Raw genomic sequence first — 11042 nt, forward strand, 5'->3', positions numbered from 1 at the left:
AATTGAAAATAAACATGTCTAAAAGTTGAATCATAAAAAATCCATCAGAAAATATAACAAAAAAGAAGAAGTTAAAATGAAAGAAGAAAACAACATTGAAGACCAAAATTGCTGCAATTTAAATCTAGAAACAAAATTGAAATTGAGAAAATAAAATTTACGTTCTAAATTTTAGAATTCGAAATTGTTGATGCACAAACAATAGAATCCTAATTTGTCAATGGACAGAAAATCACTGATGAGATGAGTTAAAAGGTGCTTTACAGTCGAAAATGGAATACATAATTGGGAATATGAAGAAAAACCTTAATTCATTATGTTGTTAAGTAAATTGAACTTGGGTTGCTGATGGTAAAGTAACAATCATAAAATCAATATTCAAAGTCAAGTCCAAATATTTTAATATTTGATAGAAGAAATTGATGAAGTTTGTTGATACAATCATAAGAATATTTAATACTAAGAATTTTATTAAATTATATATTTTTGTTAAATTATATTTAATAATAATTATTTTAAATTATATTTTATAGTATTATATATTATGATTTTAGTAAATTCATATAAGAATATTTAATATTAAGAATTTTATTAAATTATATATTTTTGTTAAATTATATTTAATAATAATTATTTTAAATTATATTTTATAATATTATATATTATAATTTTAGTAAATTCATATATTTTATTAAATTATATATTGTTATTAAATTATATTTAATAATAATTTTTAATCATTTATTAATTTTGTAATTGTTAAATAATTTTAAAAACTTCTATTATATATCATTTTTAATCTAATGTCCTTAAAAGTCATTTTTTATTTTCACCTCACCGCTACAGCTGCGTTTGAATCCAAACACACACTCTACCACTGTTTCTAATCTCACTGCTACAGTATCTAATCTCACCGCTACAGTACCTAATCTCACTGTCACCGCTGTTTTTAACCTCACCGGAGCTAAACACACCGCCCATCCAAACTAAGCCTTAGTGTTTCAACTTTAATTTTTTGTATTTTTATATAATTTGAAATTTTAATTAAAACCATAACATAAAATTTTTATATACGTTAGAATTAGTGCTCTTATCTTATTGGGCATCCCAATTAAAAGGCAAGGGTATTCTGGGAACTGGAATTTCGATGCTTTTATTTCCTCCGGAAAACACGCTTTGCTCTCTTTCGAACAAGTTTTCTCATTTCTTCAACTTACCAAATTGCCCTGTATTTGAGAAAATTAACAAGAAAAAAGAAGCGAAACTTCAAAGTTGGTCGCCCAACTTTCACAACTTTTTCATTTACAGCATTAAAAGTAAAAATTTTGCAAAAAGGGCACTACTGTTACTATCCATTGTCATTACCTACCTACCTACCATCATCCCCTTCTTCCTTGATCTTCAAAAATGTTTCTAGAAACCACTATTCCAACTCTTTATTCATTCGATTCATAGAAAATTTAAGGTCTCTTCAACCCAAATACATTCACTAGTCACCACCAATCTTCGAAAATTTTCATTCATATCGTGAGTGTAACATAATTTAGTATTATTTAATTTTATTCATCGTGTGGTAATAAATTGAGTCCTAACTACAATATCAGAGTCTTGTACCTTCTTCCTTTATATTTATGACTATTCTTAATTGATGATTTATGAACATTTCAAAAGTTGGCATCATGAAAATTTTTTAGCGATTCAGAGTGTATTTCATTCAGCATTGTTCTAAAATAGTTATGAAGTTGTTTAGTAAGTAACAATTTTATACTAGGGACTCAAATAAAATAACTGTAACGCCCCAAAATTTTAAAAATCTATTTGTGAGATTCTGCATTGATTAAAATTATATATCTGTGGTATTATGCTCTACTTTTGTGTTTAAGGTTTGGAGTTCAAGTTGCGTTACTAAAAGTTTTGTTATTTTAAAACAACATTTATCTATGTGCTAGGTGGTTAAGTGCAATTCTAGGTAAATTGGTGTCAAGAATGAGTCTGCTAGTTTACTGGTTAAGCATCTGTCTGTATTTTGTCTAATTTCGAGTTTGAGTCACATCATGTACAGTAAAAAATATATATATTTGCAAATGCCGGAAAGGTTGGTGGTTAACTTAATTATTCTATTGTTCTTTTATTTTTTTCTTTCTTTCTTCCAAAATTTTTGTTCTTTGTTTTTTTGTTCTTTCCTTTTTTATCTTTCTTCTTTCGGCAATTGATCTTTATGTGAATCGAGAAGTCTTGTTGCATGTGAGGTCGATATTGTGTAAGTTTTGTTGTGACTTCTTTTTGTTTGTGATTTCTGTTGTATTAATATTGTTTTTCTGTCGAAACGGGATTTTGCTCGTTTATTTGATGTTCGGTTAAACGCTCGATTGGTTACGTTGTTTAGGCAAGGATATCGAAAGAGACGTTAATCCATTGTATTAGTTTGATGCCTCCTGTTTCGTACGAGGTAAGTGTGTGAATTGGAATAGAATTGCGTCGAATCTTTTGACATGATTTTAGTGGTAGATTGATTTTGCTAAGTGTTGGAATTGTTAGCATAATTGATTGTGGAATGATTAATTAAGTTCTGGGTAGTCTCCGTATTATTTCCCCATCAAAATAAAATCAGATGCGTATAAGAAATCTTAATTTTACAAGTTTCAGGTTGCCGAAAATGGTGGTTGTCAACGCCACACGGCTAACCATACGGGCGTGTGGCAGGCCAAGTGATCAGGTGTATAAGTCATTATTCATCGACTTGGGGCCACATGGACTGGCACACGAGTGTGTGTCCAGGCCGTGTGTGGCCATGATATTGTAGGGTTCACACGAGCATAGGACACAGGCATTTTTCTAGGATGTGTAACTCACAGTTTGTGACTTAGGACCACATGGGTAAGCACACGGGCATGTGCCGAGGCCGTGTGAGTCACACGGGTAAGGACACGACCATGTGTCCAAGCCGTGTAACTCTTTGTTTACAAGTTAGAACCATACAAGCAGAGGACATGGGCGTGTGTCCAGGCAGTATGAGTCATACGGGCAAGGACACGACCGTGTGTCCTGTAACACCCCTAGCCCTTTTCTGACATCGAAATAAAATTACGGAGCATTACCGGTCACTGTAGTTTATATCACAAGTCATATAAAATTAATCATTATAAAGTTCAGTAACTCATCTTATTGACTCATAAATAAACATTCGAGGCCCAATGAAGATATTAGAAAAAAATCGAGGCCTAAACAGAAGCTTATAAATTTTTCTTTAATGAACAGTACCACATGCTCGTGTGGTTTCGAGACACACCCGTGTTGTCACCCCGTGTGACACACACGGGTGGAACACGCCCGTGCTCTTTACCCGTGTACTTCTCTGACTTATTGCTTATGAATAAACTAGTTTCAGACGGCCAAGACACACGCCCGTGTGCTTAACCCGTTTGGAATTATTTTCAATTCGAATCTAGTGCAATTTTCACACGGCCAGGCACATATCCGTGTACTGTGGCCGTGTGCTTCACACGGATGAGACACACGCCTATGTCTCTGCCCGTGTGACCATACCTGAGTATTCTGTTTGCCAAATTTTAGATGCAGGGGACACACGGTCTACTCACATGCCCGTGTAAAGGCCGTGTGTCTCACACGGTTAATCACACGCCCGTGTGCCAGGCCGTGTGGACTCAAAATGAACCTTATAGTCCAAGTTTACCAACCTGCAAATTTTAATAATAAGCAACATAAAATTCAATCTTTCAACCAATCCAAAACATGAATAAATACATCCATTTCACATTAAAATCATCAAAGTTACGTTCCAACTCGAATGTATTAGTAAGTGTTTAACATAAAACTTTCAGACAGTGTACTTTGGTACTAATTGAATCAATTCAAATTAAACTATATAAATGACCATATTATAAACATAAACTTTGCATTCATGGGTTAACCATTATCATTCTTACACTATTAACATTCACTTTCAAAATGGCTTCCAAAAGATAACCTAAGTACATTTCATTTTTCAAAATAAAATACATTACCAAGTATTTGAGTTCGGGCTTGACTTGAATGCTAAGTTGTTAGTCACTTCTGTATCTAACCTGCGCACGGAAACAAACCGTACGCTGAGTATACACTCAGTGATATTTCTATAAACCAGCACTTAAACATTTATTAACACAAAATGCATTTAAGCTACTATTTCCAAATCTAATAGCACTAATTATATTCAAGTTCTTTCTCAATGAAACATTTAGTTCAATTTTATATCAGCCAATATCAGTCGATTTCCAGTACAGTAACACAGTCATTCAATAGTCCAGTATGGTAATTTACCCCTATTAACAAAATTCGGACGTTGGTAGATACACGGATCCAACCAACACACCAGTACGGCATATTGTGCCTCATCAGCTTTGCCGAAGTAAAAGTAGTAGTACGGTACGTAGTACGGTACATAGTACCTCATCGGATTAAACCGAAGTATCAGTAATAGTACGACACACAAAGTGCCTCATCAACACAAAGTTGAAGTAACAGTGCGACACTATTAGTGCCTCATCGACTCAAGGTGTAATAACTCAAAATTCACGGGCATCGAAAAAGTACATTATCGGGCCTCTGTCTTAGTGAATTAGACTCATAAAGAATTATTAGAAATATTTATAAGTCTAGTAGCGTGTCTAATTACGTTTTAATTAGGCGAATTTAGTTTAATTTGGAGAAAATAGAAAAAAGGATTAAATTGAATTAAGGATAAAAGTTGAATTATAGAACAATAGAAAATAAAAAGGGCTAAAATGGAATTAATCCAGTTTGCTATAGTTGAGGCGGCATAAGAGAATAAAATCTAAGATTTTACTTGTTTTAAATTATATAATTAATGATATATAAATATAATTTATATAATATGAATTTATGATAATTAAATTATAATGATATTATATTATTAAATAAATATATGCCAATTGTGTGGATATGATAAAATACATGTGTAATGCTTGTATTTATACAATTGTAAAATATAAGTATATTTTCTTAAATAATAAGAAAAATATATTTATTAATTATTAATTAAATTATTCAATAAATTAATTAGATTAAGACAAATGTATGGTATACAATTAATATAATTTATACATGTGTAAAAATTATATTAGTACAATTGTAAAATAAATAATTAAATTATATGATTTTTGTATAATAAACAAATTGAATAATGACAATTGTAATAAAAATATTAGTACATTTGTTATAAAATAATTTGTTTACTTAATATTAAAGTAATAGATAATTAGAATTAAATTATTAATATAAAACAAATAAAATAAAATAAATTAATTAAAGTAAATAGAATAAAACGAAAGTAAAGGAAAATGAAACAAAAGCCAACAAACAGAATAAGAAACAGAGAGCATTCGAAAAACAGGGGAAGAAAAGGTAAAGAAAAGAAAAGGGGAAAATTGGATTTTAAAGCTTCAAGTTTGTTTAGTAAGCTAAATTTAGTCCTTTTCTCTTAAATTTGATATTTTTGAAGTCTTAAAACAAGGTTTTGATGAAATTAATTTGATAGTTTGAAAGTTTATAAGCTTTTAAACAAAGTTTATGTTGAAGAAAAAGATGAATTAGGGATTGAATTGAATAAATTTTAAGTTAGAATTAGTAAAAGGATTAAATTGTAAAGTAAGCTATAAGTTTTGTATTAGAGGGATTAAATTAAAAGAAATTTTAAATTAGGTTTATATTATGAATACTTGATAGTTAGGATGAATATGGAATAAAAATGAATAGAATTGAAGTATGAAATAAATGAAACAAATAAAAGAGTCAATTAGGATTAAATTTAAAATTAGGCATAGATTGAGTAGAAATTTAATTAATTATTTAAATTAATGCAGTAATTAATAATGTAAAATGTTATTATTTTTATTTTTATTTTCGTAGCTAACAAGGAAAACAAGGCATCGACATCTAAAGGAAAAGAAAAGATCGTTGAGGAGTAAACTCGTATTAAATGTATATTGAATTTATAGTTATGGAATAATTAAGATAAGGTAAGTATTATATTTGAAATTAAATATGAGTATGTGTGAAAATTAATTTGTATATGAATTAAGATAATAGATGTTTGAATTGATTGAGTATTGAAAATTTTTGTGGAAATGAAATTGAAATTGGAAAAGTAAAATAATACCCTATTAACTTATCGGACTAGATTTGATACAAATGGCATGCCATTTGATTTGTGATGTGATGAGGAGATTTGTAGTTTGGCCGAGAAGATGTTTCTGTTATTATATACTTCGGTTTATCCGAAAAGACATTTAATGCCTTATTGGAGTGTTATGGAGGATTTATAATATTCCGGGTGTGTTTGGGCTGGATATTCTAGTGTGTTTGGGTGGAATCCGCGTATCTGTCAGAGTCCGAGCCTTGTTAATAGGGTAAATAATTGAAATGAAATTTTGAAAATGAGATTAATTGTTTTGGCATTATTGAAAAGTATGAGAAAGAATGTATGAGTTAAATTATGAATTGAGTTAGTATGTGAAAAATGAAATATGAATTTAAGAGTTATGAAGTAATATAATTATATTTAATTAGTTTAAATGATTATAAAGTTTATGGTTGATGTTTGTAATTTATTAATGTTAAATAGTTTTGATTTATAGTAATACCATTGAGTATGAAATACTCAGCGTACGGTTGTTTCCGTGCGCAGGTCATTAGAGTTTCGAGCCTGGTCCAGCATCCAAAACAAACCTGACTCCAACAAGAAAATTTTGGTGATGTATTTATTCCTTTTGTTAAGTGGCATGTACTAGGTAGTTGAATATGAATTATGTATATACATTTAAGTTAAATGATTTTGGTTGTATATAAATAATTATAATGTTTTGGATTATGATTATGATATAAAGTTATGAAATGGTAAATTTGGTATTAAATAATTGAAATGAAATAAAAGTTATTAATTATACATATATACTAACATGTTATATTGTTTAAACTAAGTTTAAACTAAGGTATTAAATTATTATTTTGATAAAAATTGGATGTATTTGAGTAGAGGTGATCATGGGCTGGGCCGGGCCGGGCTCAAATAAAATTTTAGGCCGGTATACTAAGCCCGGGCCCGGCCCGGCCCGAAATATAGGCCTAAAAATTTGTCCAAGCTCGGACCGAAATAAAATTGCTAAGCTCGAGCTCGGCCCGGCCCGGCTCATATTAAATTCTTTTTGCTTATTTTATTAAATAAAAAAATTTAAAAATATAATAAATCAAATATATTTAAAAACATAAAAATAAATATTCAAACAAATAAAAATGATACTAAAATAATTCTTAAAATAATACACAAATTGACAATATAATAAAAAATAGTTATATTAAAAATTTAAAATGATTAAAAATAAAATAAAAAATATATATTAATATATAATTCGGGCCGGGCCGGGCCAAAAAACTCTTATTAAAAATAAAATAAAATATATATATTAATATATAATTCGGGCCGGGCCGGGCCAAAAAACTCTTACCCTAGGCCCGGCCCATTTTCTAAACGGGCCTCTTTTTTTGCCCAAGCCTATTTTTCGGGCTTATATTTTTACCCAAACCCTCACATTTTTCGGGCAGGCCTTCGGGCGGGGCCGGGCCGCCCAGCCCATGATCAGCTCTATATTTGAGTATACCTAATCATTGGTTAGAGTATTGATACTGGATTGTTTTGGGTTTGAAGTTTGCAGGGGGTTTTATATAAAAATAAGTAAAAATGCTGTCGAAATTTTTATAAAAAAATTTACGAAAAATTTCCGGAGAATTTAAACAAGTTCCGTTTCACTTTTAATTTACGTTTAGTCTTCGAGCGTCACTTAACTATTAAATTATACTATGAATGTTATTTTATTTGTGAATTATTTTGTAAATTGTCTGATATGTCTGGTAATATGACATTACCAGCAGAAACTGTCCTCTATCTACCATGATTTCTGTCACTTCTATCTGATCTAGATCCAAATTTTCCACTGTTTCAAAATTCTTTTGATCTCTTAGATTTTGGATTAGAGCTTGTAGTTCCGGGACGCTTCCCAAGTGAACGAGAAATTTCAGGCTTTTTGTCTAACCCCAACACTTCTTCAACCATTTTGGCTCTCTCAATTAAATTCGCAAATTCAGTAATCCGTAGAGACACCAACTGTAATCGTAATTCATCATGCAGTCCTCGTAAAAACCGTTTGCATCTATCATCTTCAGTTGGTAAAAATTCAGTTGCATATCTACTCAATCTCAAAAATTCTCTTTCATAATCCACTACGGACATCTCACCTTGTTTCAGCATCAAGAACTCCTATTTTTTATCTTCCATGTATAATTCTCCCAAATATTTCTTTTCCGACATCGGAATAGGATTACGAAGCATTACCGGTCACTACAGTTTATATCACAAATCATATAAAATTAATCATTATAAAGTTTAGTAATTTATCTTATTGACTCATAAATAGACATTTGGGGCCCAATGAAGATATTAGAAAAAAATCGAGACCTAAACAGAAGCTTATAAATTTTTCTTTAATGAATAGTACCACACGCTCGTGTGGTTTCGAGACACGCCCGTGTGAACCAAAGACACACCCGTGTTGTCACCCTGTATGACACACACGTATGGAACACGTCCGTGTTTTTTACCCGTGTACTTCTCTGATTTATTACTTATGAATAAACTAGTTTCAGACGGCCAAGACACATGTCCATGTGCTTAACCTGTGTGGATTTATTTTCAATTCGAATCTAGTGCAGTTTTCACACTGTTAGGCACATGTTCGTGTACTATGGTCGTGTGCTTTACACGGCTGAGACACATGCCCGTGTCTCTGCTCATGTCTGCTTGTGTGGCCATACCTGAGCATTCTGTTTACCAAATTTTAGATGCAGGGGATACACGGTCTACTCACATGCCCGTGTAAAGGCCGTGTGTCTCACACGGTCTAATCACACGCCTGTGTGCCAGGCCGTGTGGACTCAAAATGAACCTTATAGTCCAAGTTTACCAACCCTGCAAATTTTAATAACAAGCAACTTAAAATTCAATCTTTCAACCAATCCAAAACATGAATAAATACATCCATTTCACATTAAAATCATCAAAGTTACGTTCCAACTCGAATGTATTAGTAAGTGTTTAACATAAAACTTCCAGACAGTGTATGTAGACACCATTTTTTTTTACGGAAAACGGGGTCAATTTGGATTTTGAAAATAAAACTAAAAATGGGAGTCGCCACCAATCTTTTTTCATGAGGTGTGATCGGGTCACCTCGTAAAATGGTTGTTTTTAATAAACGATTTAGATTTTATTAAAACAACGATTTTGGTCTACGGAAATCAGAAAAATGGGTTCGGGAGTCGATTACGCACGAGGAAGGATTAGCACCCTCGATACGCCCAAAATTGGTACCTAGTTGATTAATCAGTGTCTTAGTGCCGAAAATTGAAAATTTGAAGAATTTTAAAAATACGATCCTTAAAAGAAACTCTGATAAGGTGAATCGAAATATAAGACTTTCTTATTCCGAAGGAATATCACATCCAGCACGTTAGGACACGATACTCTATACCATCGAAACCAAGATCACCTTATAGTTTATTGAAGCCATACTTTGAAGCTTTAAGAGGATATTTGGCTATTTGGTCGAACAAGAAATCGAAACCCAGCACGTTAGGGCACGTTTTCTCGATTTTCCAAACGCGAAATATTGCCTCATTTAGAAAAATTTTCTTTTTGATGTTTGGTGTTAATATGCATAGCAAAACAATAATGGGTATGATGGCATAAAAACAACACGAATAATAGCAACGGAAATAAGATTATTAAATATAAATAATAATGAAAATGAAGATAAATAAATAAATAATGAGTAGATGTAAAGAACGTATATACATGAATGTACACAAAATTATGAAAATATGAAAAAATCTATGTATGTATACGTATTGTGAGATTATTAAATGTAAAAATATATGTAAATATGTATACATGTATAAGTATATGAATTAAAATATGTAAATAGATAAGTATATATATATGCATGTAGAAAATATGAAATATAAAAAAAAATATTTAAAATAAATAGAGAATATGTACGTGTATATATATATAAATTATAAGATATAGTAAGAAATGTATATGAGTACATATATATACATATGTATATTAAAGAAAAATGTGTACGTGTATATATTTATGAAAATGAAAATATGTATATAAATATATAGGTATGTAAAATTATGGAATATAAAAATAATGAAATGCATATATAAAGTAGGCGCATGAAAATATGTATGTACAAATTAAAGTTTAAAAATAATGAAAATATACCTACGTATACAAATAAATACGCTAATTTATGTATATATGTTTAAAATATATTGAAAATATGAGTGTATATGTCTATGCAAATTAAGATATACAAAAATATATAAATACATACATATAAATATATATACTTATAAAAATAAAAATATGTATATGTATATAGATATATAAAAAGGAAATATGAGTATACGTATATATATTAAACAAATTATATGTAAAATATGTACATATATATATACAAGCACTTATATGATAACAATAAGACATATATATATATTTAAAAATACGTAAGTAAATATGAATAGAGATATAAAAGTAACAACAATAATACCAGTACTAATAATAGTAAAGATGATAATAATAATAATAATAATAACAATAGCAAAGGTACTAAAAAGAGGTCTGAATCGAAGTAAAATAAAAGATACTGGGTAGATTCGAAATAAAAAAGGACTAAAAAGACTAAATTGTAACACGCACGGAAAGAAAAGGGACCAAAATGGAAAATAGACCAAAATCTCAAAACGCGGCGCTTCAGGGGACTAAAATAAAACAGAAATAAAAATTTGTGGTCAAATTAAAAACAAAGAAATAGCGAAATAGGACCAAATTGAAACACGCCGCGAATCAGAGGGACTGCGCGCACAAATTGCCCAAAAAACTGAAACGCGCGGATCCTTCG

This window comes from Gossypium hirsutum, chromosome A05 (genome assembly GCF_007990345.1).
Source record: "Gossypium hirsutum isolate 1008001.06 chromosome A05, Gossypium_hirsutum_v2.1, whole genome shotgun sequence".
Classification (NCBI taxonomy): domain Eukaryota; kingdom Viridiplantae; phylum Streptophyta; class Magnoliopsida; order Malvales; family Malvaceae; genus Gossypium; species Gossypium hirsutum.